The sequence below is a fragment of the Macaca thibetana genome, chromosome 1 (assembly GCF_024542745.1).
Source record: "Macaca thibetana thibetana isolate TM-01 chromosome 1, ASM2454274v1, whole genome shotgun sequence".
Lineage (NCBI taxonomy): Eukaryota > Metazoa > Chordata > Mammalia > Primates > Cercopithecidae > Macaca > Macaca thibetana.
Window position 1 is genome coordinate 197393948 of NC_065578.1, and position 12883 is coordinate 197406830.

The 12883-nt window shown below is 43.5% G+C and overlaps 1 protein-coding gene across 9 annotated transcripts in view; it reads right to left on the bottom strand.

The window, feature by feature from the left end:
• Positions 1–12883, bottom strand: part of MGST3 (microsomal glutathione S-transferase 3) — a 1219025-nt gene that overhangs the window by 7349 nt on the left and 1198793 nt on the right. The window contains exon 2 of one of the 9 annotated variants that reach the window (XM_050768895.1): positions 544–646. The exons of the other annotated variants lie outside the window; for them this stretch is intronic. The gene's annotated coding sequence lies outside the window, so the exon portion shown is untranslated. The remainder of the gene's footprint in view (positions 1–543; positions 647–12883) is intronic. 9 annotated transcript variants of the gene reach the window in all.

Genomic DNA, 12883 nt, shown 5'->3' on the forward strand with positions numbered 1-12883 from the left:
GGTCAGAGCATCTTCCTTAAAACAGAATTTGGGTAGGCATGCAGCTCAGTTCATTAAAAGTAAGTTTCTCTTAGCTCAGCAAAATAGGCCTAACTTCCTTTTTTTTTTTTTTTTTTTTTTGAGATAGAGTTTCGCTCTTGTCATCCAGGCGGGAGTGCAGTGGCATGATCTCAACTCACTGCAACCGCCATCTCCCGAATTCAAGTGATTCTCCTGCCTCAGCCTCCCGAATAGCTGGGATTACAGACGCGCGCCACCACACCCACCTAATTTTTGTATTTTTAGTAGAGACAGGGTTTCGCCATGTTGGCCAGGCTATTCTTGAACTCCTGAGCTCAGATGATCCACCCACCTCGGCCTCCCAAAATGCTGGGATTACAGGTGTGAGCCACCGCACCCAGCCTAACAGGCCTAACTTCTAAAAACCCCTCCTCCTCACCATGGTTCACAATAATTCTCATCAGTTTTCCCCTCCTACAGTCTTCACTCTGAGCTGCTCTCTGAGGCAGGCCTGCTGCTCCTCCCGGGGCTGGGGGCACTCACTGCAGCGGGCTGGCTCCACAGGTCAGCAGATCCTGGCCTGTCTGGGCAGCTGCACAGAGCAAGGAGTCTCTGGCTTCCCTCCAAGCTTCCTTGTCCACATTCTCTTCCCAAGTGTAGAAAGTCAGCATGAGGAGGAAGCCACAGTAGTTAGTAAAAGAAATACAGAGTGTGAATTCCGAACACCTCTTTGAAAATAAATAAAAATGACTGAACCTCCAGCCTACCCTTAAATTCAACACATTTGGGGCAAACAGGTCATTTAAAATAAAGCTGCCACCTGGGCACGGTGGATCACACCTGTAATCCCAACAATTTGGGAGGCCAAGGTGGAAGGAACACTTGAGGCCAGGAGTTTGAGACCAGCCTGGGCCACACAGGGAGACTCTCATGTCTACTCAGGAGGCTGAGGTGGGAGGATCGCCCGAGCCCAGGAGGCTGAGGCTGCAGTTAGCTATGATTGCACCACTGCATTGAAGCATGGGGCAATAGAGCAAGACCCTGCCTTAAAAGAATAGGTGCCTCTGTCAGAAGCAATACAATTTAAGGACAATAAAATTAAGCATATTTGCTTTAGGTCAAAGTTTGCAAATCAACAGAGTCAACTTTCAGACTCTAATCTCTGGACAGGATGCGGGGCTCCCTGGCTACGTGCAGGGCTACCTTGTGTCAGCCCAGCACTTTTCAGCTCACTTTTACTCTTCACAAAAATCCTGTTTGCTCCACTTTATAGAAAAGGAAATAGAGGCTCATTAAATGAGGGCAGAGCTAAGACCAGAGCAGGTTTTAGAATTCTCCCCCAAAACACTCCAGCTAGCCCAGGCAACACGTTCAAATGTGGTGGCTTAGTCACTGACTTCTATTTTTCTTAATTTTAAGAGGTTAAGGTAGGTAGGCGGCAAGATAGAGAAGTGCCTCCTAGCAAAGCGACTGCTCTACAATCTACAGTTAGAATCTACAATTAGAAATCAGTATTTACTACTGAGCCCCTCTTTTAAAGTATAAATGCCATCTGTGAGGTTAAACCTGATGGGCCTTTGCACCCTAGTGAAAGTTACTCTCCTCAGACTTTGTTAAGGTAGGTATGGCGTATGAATCTGGACGAGGACAAGCAGAGCCGGGAACAGTTAGGACCTTGGAAAGGCAATGAATTCACAGTAAGGGTACCCAGCTACAGCAATGGTTTGCAGAGGATGCATACTCAGTCACAGGGACAGTGTAAGTGCCTGGGGCAGCAGCGTGCCTGTTCTCCCTTGAGGGTCCCCCGCACGAGCCACAGACACATCTGCATAGGTGCAGGAGCAATGCCTGAAAAGCTGCCTGCGTGAAGGGCAGCAGCGGCCCTCCCTGACACTGCCTTGCAATCCTACCAAGTGAGGTGTCCTGCTTTATACGCCATAACAACCTTCACTTAAAACAGAGCAGGACCATGTTTGTCTGCATCTTCCATGCCAAGCACAGTGTGCACGCTCGTAGATACTTACGGAATAAATGATTTGAGCTGCAACTCCAGGTGTCTTTCAGAATGACCACCAGCACACGCCCCCTCCCCTGAGCACACACCTGAGATCATCTCTATCATCTGGCACAGTGTCTGGTATAAAGTACGCACCTGACCAATTTAAGTTTCCATGTCTTCCCTCAAAAGTATCTGCTGAAACCACGGGAGAAACTGAATGTATTTAGGAAAGACTGGCTTATGACTAATCCAGAAAGAGAAATCTTAAGAAAGAGGAATTCAGAACACAGAGAAAACTCTGTCATAGTTGCTGAAAAATTGTTAAATCTTCTTGTTCAAGGAAAGAATCAGCTGAATTAAATCAACATTCAAAAAAACCATCATTTGCTAAATCATTATTTTCTGAAGATACCAAGGCGAAGAGGTAGATATTCCCATTCCTTAGAGAGTAGCTTGTGAGTGTGTGGGTGTGCACCAGGAAGGGGATGCAGCTCAGTTCACAGTGGCCACACCCTAGGCAGCCGCAGCCACACCCTGGGTTGTGCCAGCCCCAGAGGTAGCAGATTGCTTCCAGGGACAGGGTGGAAGAACTGATAGCTGGCACCCCACTCATCTCTGGCACGAGCACTCATTTGAACTGCACACCACATTTTGCTGATTATATATCTGCTCTGTGTCACCAGAAACCCTTTTATGGACCTAACAAGAGAAGGTTCTTGAGAGTGGGAACTTTGCCTTTGGCTTTCTCTTCTACATAGGGCTATAGACACAGTCCAACAGTCCTTTCTGAGTTGAATTTTAATACAGGTGTAGATGACTTTGCAATTCAATTGGTTATATCGTAGCATTTGTTAATCATTATGCAGTTTCCTGGATTAGTCATAAACCAGCAGTATAAATTGGTATTTATGAACTGAAACCTTCTACCACACACAGCCATGGGTTTCAGTGATGGACTGCATATTTAACAATGGCCCCACAAGACTGTAAAGGAGCTAAAAAATTCCTGTTGCTTAGTGACATCATAGCCACTGTGCCATTGTAACATCATAGTACACTGCATCATTCACATGTTTGTGGTGATGCTGGTGTAAACAAACCTACTGCGCTGCCAGTCATATAAAAGTAGAGCATGTATAATTATGTACAGCACTTAATATTTGATAATGATCATAAATAACAGTTACTGGTTTATGTAGTTACTATACTATGCTTTTTAGCATTATAATCTATTCCTTCTACTTATTACAAAAAAAAAAAAATGTTAACTGTCAAACAGGTGCAGGCAGGTCCTCCCTGAGGCATTCCAGAAGGCCTTGTGACCATAGGAGAGGACAGCTCCACACATGGCAGGTATGTCCATGTGACCTTCCACTGGGCAAGATGTGGAGGCAGAATATGGATACTGATGATCCTGACCCTGTATAGGCCTAGGCTAATGTGTGTGTTTGTGTCTTAATTTTTAACAAAAAAGCTTAAAAAGTAACTATGAAATAAAAAGTTTTAAAAATAGAAAAAATTTCACTTCCAATTAGAAACCTACAGACAGAGGCCATCAGCTCAAAGTCAGTACAGGTGTTCTGAACTGAATGGTGTTGCTTCTTTAAAAATAAAAAAAGTATTTAAAACATAGAAAAAAAATCTTATAGAATAAGGATATGAAGAAACAATTTTTGGCCAGGCATGGTGGCTCATGCCTGTAATCCTAGCACTTTGGGAGGCCAGGGCGGGCAGATCACTTGAGGTCAGGAGTTCAAAACCAGCCTGGCCAACATGGTGAAACCCCGTCTCTACCAAAAATATAAAAAAATTAGCCAGGCAAGGTGGTGAGTGCCTGTAATCCCAGCTAGTTGGGAGGCTGAGGCAGGAGAATTGCTTGAATCCGGGAGGTGGAGGTTGCAGTGAGCCGAGACTGCACCACTGCACTCCAGCCTGGGAGACCCAGCGAGACTCTTGTCTCAAGAAAAAAACATAACAAAACAAAAAACAAAGAAACAATTTTTATGCAGTTACAATGTGTTTGTGTTTTAATCTAAGTGTTGTCACAAAAGATTCAAAAGTTTAAAAATTATAGTAAAAAAGCTTCAGTAAGCTAAGGTTAACTTATGGAAGAAAAAAGTATTAAAAAATGAAGGTAGTGTAGCCTAAGTATACAGTGTAGGCAAGGTCTGCAGTAGTGTAGAGAAGTGCCCTAGGCCTTCACACTCACCACTCACTCACTGACTCATCCAGAGCCACTTCCAGTCTTGCAGGCTCCATTCATGGTAAGTGCCTTCTACAGGTGTACCACTTTTTGTCTTTTATACCATATTGTTACTGGATCTTTTCGAAGTTTTTAGATATGTTTAGACAAACAAATCCATACCACTATGTTACAATCGCCTATGGTATTCAGTATAGTAACATTACAGGTTTGCAGCCTAGGAGCAATAGGCCATACTATATAGCCTGGGTGTGTAGTAGGTTATACTGTCTAGGTCTGTGTGAATACACTGTACGACGTTCCCACAATGACAAAATCATCTTTCTCAGAACATATCTCCATCATGAGTGAACACATAACTGTAGTTAAAAGTACTTAGCTTTCCTCTTCTACACTGTTGGGGGAAGCATAAGATAGAACCATCTAGAGGATAGCCTGGCAATAGGTAAATTTTTTTTTTTTTTTTTTTAAGACAGGGTCTGTGTTGCCAAGGCTGGAGTGTGGTGGTGCTATCACAGCTCACTGCAGCCTTGATCTTCTGGGCTCAGGTGATCCTCCCAACTCAGCCTCCCAAGTAGCTGGAGCTACAGGCACAAATTGACATGCCCAGCTAATTTCTGTATTTTTAAATTTTATTTTATTTTATTTTAATTTTATTTATTTGAGACAGTCTCGCTGTGTCGCCCAGGTTGAAGTGCAGTGGCGCAATCTCAGCTAACTGCAATCTCTGCGTCCCAGATTCAATCAATTCTCATGCCTCATCCTCCCAAATAGTTGGGATCACAGGCACCTGCCACCACACCTGGCTAATTTTTTTATTTTTTAGTGGAGACGGAGGTTTTGCCGTGTTGGCCAGGCTGGTCTCAAACTCCTGGCCTCAAGTGATACGGCTGCCTCAGCCTCTCAAAGTGCTGGGATTACAGATGTGAGCCATCAGGCCCAGCCTATATATATTTTTTCTTTCTTTTTATTTTTTTTTTTTTTTAAGAGATAGGATCTTCCTATGTTGCTTAGGCTGGTCTCGAACTCCTGGGCTCAAGTGATCCTCCCATCTCAGCCTCCCAGAATGCTGGGAATACAGGCATGAGCCACAGCACTTGGCCAGTAATATTCTTTTTAATATTCATATTCTTTGGCCCATTAATCCTACTAGAAATCTATCCTGAGGTAACAATCAGAAATGCAAACAAATTTGGTTCAAAGATACTTACTTCAGCAATATTTATGATGGCAAAACCAGAAATACTACATATGTCCAATAACAGAGGGCCAGGTAAATAAATAATATACCTGTTAAACAGAACATTATACAACTGTTACAAGTGGTGTGTACAAATATTAAAGAGGTTAAAACAGGCTCAATATACAGCAGGTTAAGTGGGGAAAAAAGAAAAGTCTACGTAGAATAATCTTGGTTTTCTTAATAACGGAAAAAAATTAAGAAGTTTAAAAATCATAAGCATAGTTATTTCTAGATGGCTAGATTATAGATTTTCTTTGTAATTTTCTGTAATTTTCAAAATGAGCAAATACGTATTTTTAAAAATTATATAAGGAGTGGCTTGACAATAATTATTCATTGAGAAGACAGAGGAACAGGCAGTATGGAATGATGGAACCGAAAGATCAGACCTGACTTCTGGCTTGAGTTCCGCCACTTATCTGCGAAGTGCAGTTCACGAGATGGCTTTGCAGTTGAATACAGTTTTGGAATCAAACTGTCTGCATTCAGAACCTGCTTCTCATATTTCCTAGCTAAGTGTCCTTGGGAATATTACTCAACACCTTTCAGCAGCCTCAGTTTCCTCACTTGTTAAATGGAGATAATAATATAACCTTGAAAGGTTGGTGAGAGGATCAGATGGACATACTGTCTATAAACATTCATCATGATGCCTGACATATAGGAAGGACTCAGTAAATGTTATATATTATGTTACGTTACATATGTTAATGTTTGGTTAACTGTCTTTGACCTGCTCAATGGAGATGTTTGGCTAAATGATAATGAATATACATTTTATAATTTACAACTGCCATTTTAAAATAGCAAAGCTTAGAACCACATATATCCTCCTCCTTTTCTGAACTCTCAGCAGCCAGCCATGTCAAAATATATACTATTATGGGAAAGGCAGAAGCAGCCAGAAGGAAGCAGGATTTTAGCACTGACTATGGACATCCGGAAACTGCAGTCATTCAAACCCTTGCTGCGGCCAGACACTGCTCAGCACTGCATGAGGGTGACTGTGCATTCATTTACTTATTCAGGGTTACTGAGTGCCCACTATGCGCCACTCACTGGGCTACTGCTGGAGACCAACAGGGCAGAGGTTGGTTCTTTATGACACTCATTTTCTAGCAGGGGACACAGGCAAATAAGTAAACAAGTACCCAATTCCAGGTTTTTCCCTACCTAGCAATGATCACCAACTAGGTATAACACAATAAACAAAAACAAAATAAATGGGTAGGGAAAGACAGAAATGGGATGAAAGAGTTTCTATTCTCACTTTCCTTATTAGCAATTACAGAGGTAGCCACTCCTAGTTAACTGTTTGTTGGCAGTCTTAAGTCAAAATAGATCAGTCAATAGAACATTAAAGATTTAAAAGGAATTTGAATTATCTATTTTTTTTAATTAGAAAGTTTTTGTCACTTATTTAAGAGTAGAAATCCTAAATGTTTTTACTCCTAGTGGACTTCAATACTGTTTTATGATTCATCTTTTCCTTGGGAAATCTACAAGACTAGAGATAGGAGGAATTGAGGAGTCAGACAGACCTGTACTCATACATCACCTCTGCAAGCTTTAGGATGTATCTAATTTCTCTACAAAACAGGGAAAATACTACCCACTTATATCACAGTGTGGTTTGCAGAATTAAATTAGATAAACTAGATATGTACCTGGTATAAACAATAAATGTTGGTCCAAATATGAAGAAATAAATACTGGTAAGTGTACATGTCTGTCCACTTGTATGTAACAGTTCCTGAATGAGGAGATACTGGTTTTTCTACAAATCAGTTGTATGCTCTTACACATTTGTTCTGATTTTGTTTAAAATAATTCAAATTTGGCAAAAGGCTGGTCTAATCAGATTGCAAAACAGTTTCCTACCATAGACAGCATAATGAATCAAAGAACACTTAATTCATTTGTTCAACCAGAACATCATGCACTTGCTATCTATGCCAGGAACTGCTGAGGGGTGGGGATGCAGCAGTGAACAAGAAAGGGTCCTGCCCTCAAGGCCCTGACCTTCGAATGATGACAGGAGACTGACAACAAACATGCAAACAAAAGACAGCTTCAGAGAGTAGGAATTCTTTTTTTTTTGAGACGGAGTCTCGCTCTGTCGCCCAGGCTGGAGTGCAGTGGCGTGATCTTGGCTCACTGCAACCTCTGCCCCTCCAGGTTTAAGCAATTCTCTGCCTCAGCCTCCTGAGTAGCTGGGATTACAGGCGTGTGCCACCATGCCTGGCTAATTTTTTTGTATTTTTAGTAGAGACGGGGTTTCACCATCTTGGCCAGGCTGGTCTTGAACTCCTGACCTCGTGATCCACCCACCTCAGCCTCCCAAAGTGCTGGGATTACAGGCATGAACCACCGCGCCCGGCCAGGAATTCTTTTTTTGTTTTGAGACAAAGTTTTGCTCTTTTGCCCAGGCTGGAGTGAAGTGGCATGATCTTGGCTCACTGCAACCTCCGCCCCCTGGGTTCAAGTGATTTTCCTTCCTCAGTCTCCTGAGTAGCAGGGATTACAGGCGCCCACCAACACGCCTGGCTAATTTTTGTATTTTTAGTAGAGACAGGGTTTCACCACATAGGCCAGGCTGGTCTCGAACTCCTGACCTCAGGTGATCCACCCGCCTCAGCCTCCCAAAGTGCTAGGATTACAGGCACCTGGCCAAGAGTGGGAACTCTTCTGGGGAAAACACACGGCAATGGCGTAGAGACTGGGCAGGGTTGTTTCATCAGGATCCCGGCTGGGAAGGCCTCCTTTGTGTGGCAATGAATATAGTATACCTCTCCAAATGGGCTGTGTGTTCTTTGAGGACAGAGAGCACGTCTCCTTGCTTATATTTTTTATAGCAACTTGCATGAAGACAGAAACTCAATAGAGTGCTGCTGTTCTATATCCTAGATCAGTGGTTCTCAAACTTCAGTGGCATTAAAATCACCTGGAGAGTTTGTTAAACCATACCTCGGTCCCAGAGTTTCTGGTTCAGTCATGTTAGGTGGGGCCTGTGTATTTTCATATCTAACTAGTTCCTAGGTGATGCTGATGATGCTGGTCAAGGACCACATTTTAAGAACCACTGTTCTGAGCAAAAACAAAATCTGCAGGAGGTGGTGACTCTATCTGATTCAAAACCACAGCCATAGTTTTCTCTTGGTGGTCTATATTCTACCACTATCTTTGGAGGCTCCTGAGGTGCTCCTTCTGTGCCACCCCTGAGAGCAGAACGAGACGATGAGATCAGAGGCTGTTGTGAAGAGCGAGCTCCAGCTAAGCTCTTCACAATTACACACTAACAGTGTGCCCAGCAGAAGACTGATTTCTTCTTTCAGCTTTAACAGAGGCTCGAGACAACAAAGCAAGTATGTAAGCCAGCTCAGTATCTTCAGAGTCTCTATCCTGTGACCACCACTGGGTTCCCAGATCTCACTTCATGGTCATGGTCACTCACCAGATCAGATTTTCCCATAGTCAAATATTTAAGTCAGAGTTCTAGGTTCTCCATCTTTCAAAAGTAATGCTCATTATGCTACAGAATGACCTCTCTGGGATCATCACTTCTAATACCATGGATCAGGCACACCTCAACTTCTGAACGATCAGAAACACGACTTTAAATGAAAGGCCTATTTAATGAATCAGTGGGACTTGCAACCAACTTCTCAAGGAATATTTCATCCCATCTGGCAGAAATAGCAAAACTGAAAATATCACTGCTGCATATGTAACACCTAACTATAAGACCTGGTACCCATGGAGTGCTGCTTTTTTTGTTTTTTCTTTTCTTTTTTTTTTTTTTTTTTGAGACAGGGTCTCACTCTGTCACCCAGGCTGGTGTGCAGCGGCATGATCTCAGCTCACTGCAGCCTCTGCCTCCCGGGTTCAAGCAATTCTCATGCGTCAACCTCCAGAGTAGCTGAGATCACAAGCTCATGTCACCACACCTGGCTAATTTTTGTATTTTTAATAGAGATGGGGTTTTGCCACATTGGCCAGGCTGGTCTCGAACTCCTGACCTCAAGCAGTCCACCTGCCTCAGCCTCCCAAAGTGCTGGGATTACAGGCATGGGCTACTGTGCCAGGCCTAGAGTGCTTCTTTTACGGCAGGCACTGCAATAGAGTTTAGATAAATTAACGCTTTCCATCCTTACACAATCCCATATGGTAGTTACTATTATCATCCCCATTCTACAGATGAGGAAACTGAGGCAAAGAGAAGGTCAACAATTTGCCTAAGGTCCCACAGCTGGTGAGTGCACAGCTGGGGTCTGAATGCAGGCAGACTGATGCCAGTGTCCATGCTTGTTGCAACAAACACACTGCTGGGTTTGTCCCTTACTCAGAAGTTAAATCACCTCTTCCCTCAGCATGGGAAGCACTGAGGGTAAGCCCTCCGCAACGTTCAATGGAAGGCAATTGAATCCTGCAGCACCCTGGGCTTCTACTCTAGGAGCAAAGGGAAAGAAACAGAGTCAGGGCACAAAAGCTTAGGGGAGGGAGAGACAGATCCACTATCTTTGGAATACTTTACATATAGGATCATACCATCTGCAAAGAGAGACAGTTTTACTTCTTCCTTTCCAATGTGGATGTCTTTCATTTTTTTTCTTGACTGATTGCCCGGGTTAGGGGCAATGCAATGTTGAATACCAGTGTCAAGTGCCGACATCCTTGCCTTGTTCCTCAGCTTAGGGGGAAGTATTTGTGTCTCACCTTAAAGTATGTTATTAGTGGGTGGTTTCCACAGATGCCCTTTTTAAGAACACTTTAGAAACCTAATTTATTTCTCTAATGTGGGCTTTTTTTTTTTTTTTTTTTGAGACAGAGTATCTCTCTGTCCCACAGGCTGGAGTGCAGTGGCACGATCTTGGCTCACTGCAACCTCCACCTCCCGCGTTCAAGTGATTCTCCTGCCTCAGCCTCCTAAGTAGCTGAGATTACAGGCATGCACCACCACGTCCAGCTAATTTTTGTATTTTAGTAGAGATGGGGTTTCGCCATGTTGGCCAGGCTGGTCTTGAACTCCTGACCTCAGGTGATCCACGCTCCTTGGCCTCCCAAAGTGCTGGGATTACAGGCATGAGCCACTGTGCCTGGCTGGGTTTTTGTTTTGTGTTTTGAGACAGGGTCCCCCTCTGTCATCTGGGCTGGAGTGGAAGTGGCACAATCAGGGCTCACTGCAGCCTTGACCTATGGACTCAAGCAATCCTCCTGCCTCAAAGTAGCTGAGATTACAGGTGTGTGCCACCATGCCCAGCTAATTTTTTGTATTTTTAGTACAGACGGGGTTTCACTATGTTGGCTAGGCTGGTCTCGAACTCCTGAGCTCAAGCAATTTGCCTGCCTCAGCCTCCCAAAGTGCTGGGATAATAGGCATGAGCCACTGTTCCTGGTCCTATAATGTTTTAAAAACACAGCAGCACTTTATTTGTAACTTTTAAATTTATCAGTGTATTACTTGCCAAACATGATTGTTTTGGAGGACATTATCAAGTTAGGGGAAGAAAAGTAGGAATAGTATTTTGAAGCAAGCAGGGTATAGGACATGGGGGGCAGCAGAAAAGCCCCAGGCCATGGTGGGTTTTCAGGGGTAGATTAGGAAACTAATATGCCCTGGTAAGCAGCAGGGCCCCGAGGTCTGTGGGTGGTAGAATAGCACTCAGGGCAAAAACTTTTCAGTGTAGCCAGAGTCAGTAGATGCCCAATGGGTTTTAAGTAAGCTACAACACACTCTTGAAGTTTCAGTTTAGGAGTGCTCAAACTTGGGCTTAAGATGAGGCAGTGTTGGTCTAACTCCTAAAACATATGCTCCATTCCAGCATTTGAGTTAGCAACACAGGGGTTCATTATGACATCTGGCTAAGATACTTAGCTCTAGAAATTTTACTGACAGAGTTTCCTGGAAACATAGCTATTCTAAGACCAAAACTTTGCTCAACCTTTCCTCTAATTCTTGCTTCTGCCACCATTTGCCGTATCTTACTGGGGCAGGGTTCCTTTGGTTACAAGGCTTACCCAGAAAGCTTCCTGAACTACATCCAATAGAACACTCCTGGGGTAAAGTTCTCCTTCACTACTCTCCAAATTCCTCTTGGCTGCCCACCAGAAATTCCCCAGCATACAATCAGTATTCCACAAACAAAAGGCACGTTTTATGGATTTGGGTACTTGCCTCAAATAATTTACCACTTCTGAGCCATGAAGTGACACTACCTTTTATTTTACTAAATGACAATGAGATTCTTAAGGGAGAGAAGATTATGTCTTTCAGCTCTCTCTCTTTGCTCCCAAATAAATAAAATCCAGCTTCGACAATGGTAGTCCCTACTTCTGTGTATGATATTGCTCTCCTCAAACTGTACTGCAATTTCTCAACTGCTCTTTTTTTTTCTTTTTAATGTATCCAGGGATGGGACAATGACAAAGCATTCACAGATTAACTTGAAGCCATTCTTCAACGTTTCATTCAAATCCTTATTTGGCTGCCTGTGCTATTCCAATCTTCCTTACACAGCAAAAATCAACATTTTGATGAGAGTAACACACAAGGATGGTCACATAAAGGGCTAGTCTGATCATACCAAATGGACTTCCCTGAGTCCCAAACACCAGACGGTAGCTTGGAACACTCTGAGGTGGTACTGAGGGTCCACTTGGCTCACTTAAAGCTCCCCTGGCTAGTTGTCCAGCCTAACTTCTGCACCAGATGTTTCCACGAAGGAACAGGCCTCAAAATGATCTCCAGCCAGGGCAGCTGACCCTCCACACAATGCTCAATGGAGCTCATACAATGCTCAGTGGAGAAATTAAAGAGCCTAGAGGGAAGTAACATAAAAACTCTTTTTTTTTTTTTTTTTTTTTTTTTTTTTTTTTTGAGACGGAGTCTCACTCTGTTGCCCAGGCTGGAGTTCAGTGGTGCCACCTCAACTCACTGCAACCTCTGCCTCCCAGGTTCAAATGATTCTCCTGCCTCAGCCTCCCAAGTAGCTGGAACTACAGGTGTGTGCTACCACGCCCCGGTTAATTTTTGTATTTTTAGTAGAGATGGGTTTGTTTGTACAATGTTGACCAGACTGCTCTCGAACTCCTGACCTTAGGTGATCCTACCCACCTTGGCTTCTCAAAGTGCTGGGATTACAGGCATAAGCCACCACGCCTGGCCCACAAAAGCAATCCTCTTGATCATTACACAATGTATATACATGCTAAAACATCACACTGTACCTCATGAATATGTCCGATATTATATGTCTATTAGAAACAAAGTAAAACTTAAGCTGGGTGCAGTAGTGCATGCCTGTAATCCCAGCTACTTGGCAGGCTCAGGTGGGAGGGCTGCTTCAGCCCAGGAGTTTGAGACTAGCCTGGGCAACATGGCGAAACCCCACCTCAAAATGACAACACACACACCCACACACAAGAATTTTAAAAATGT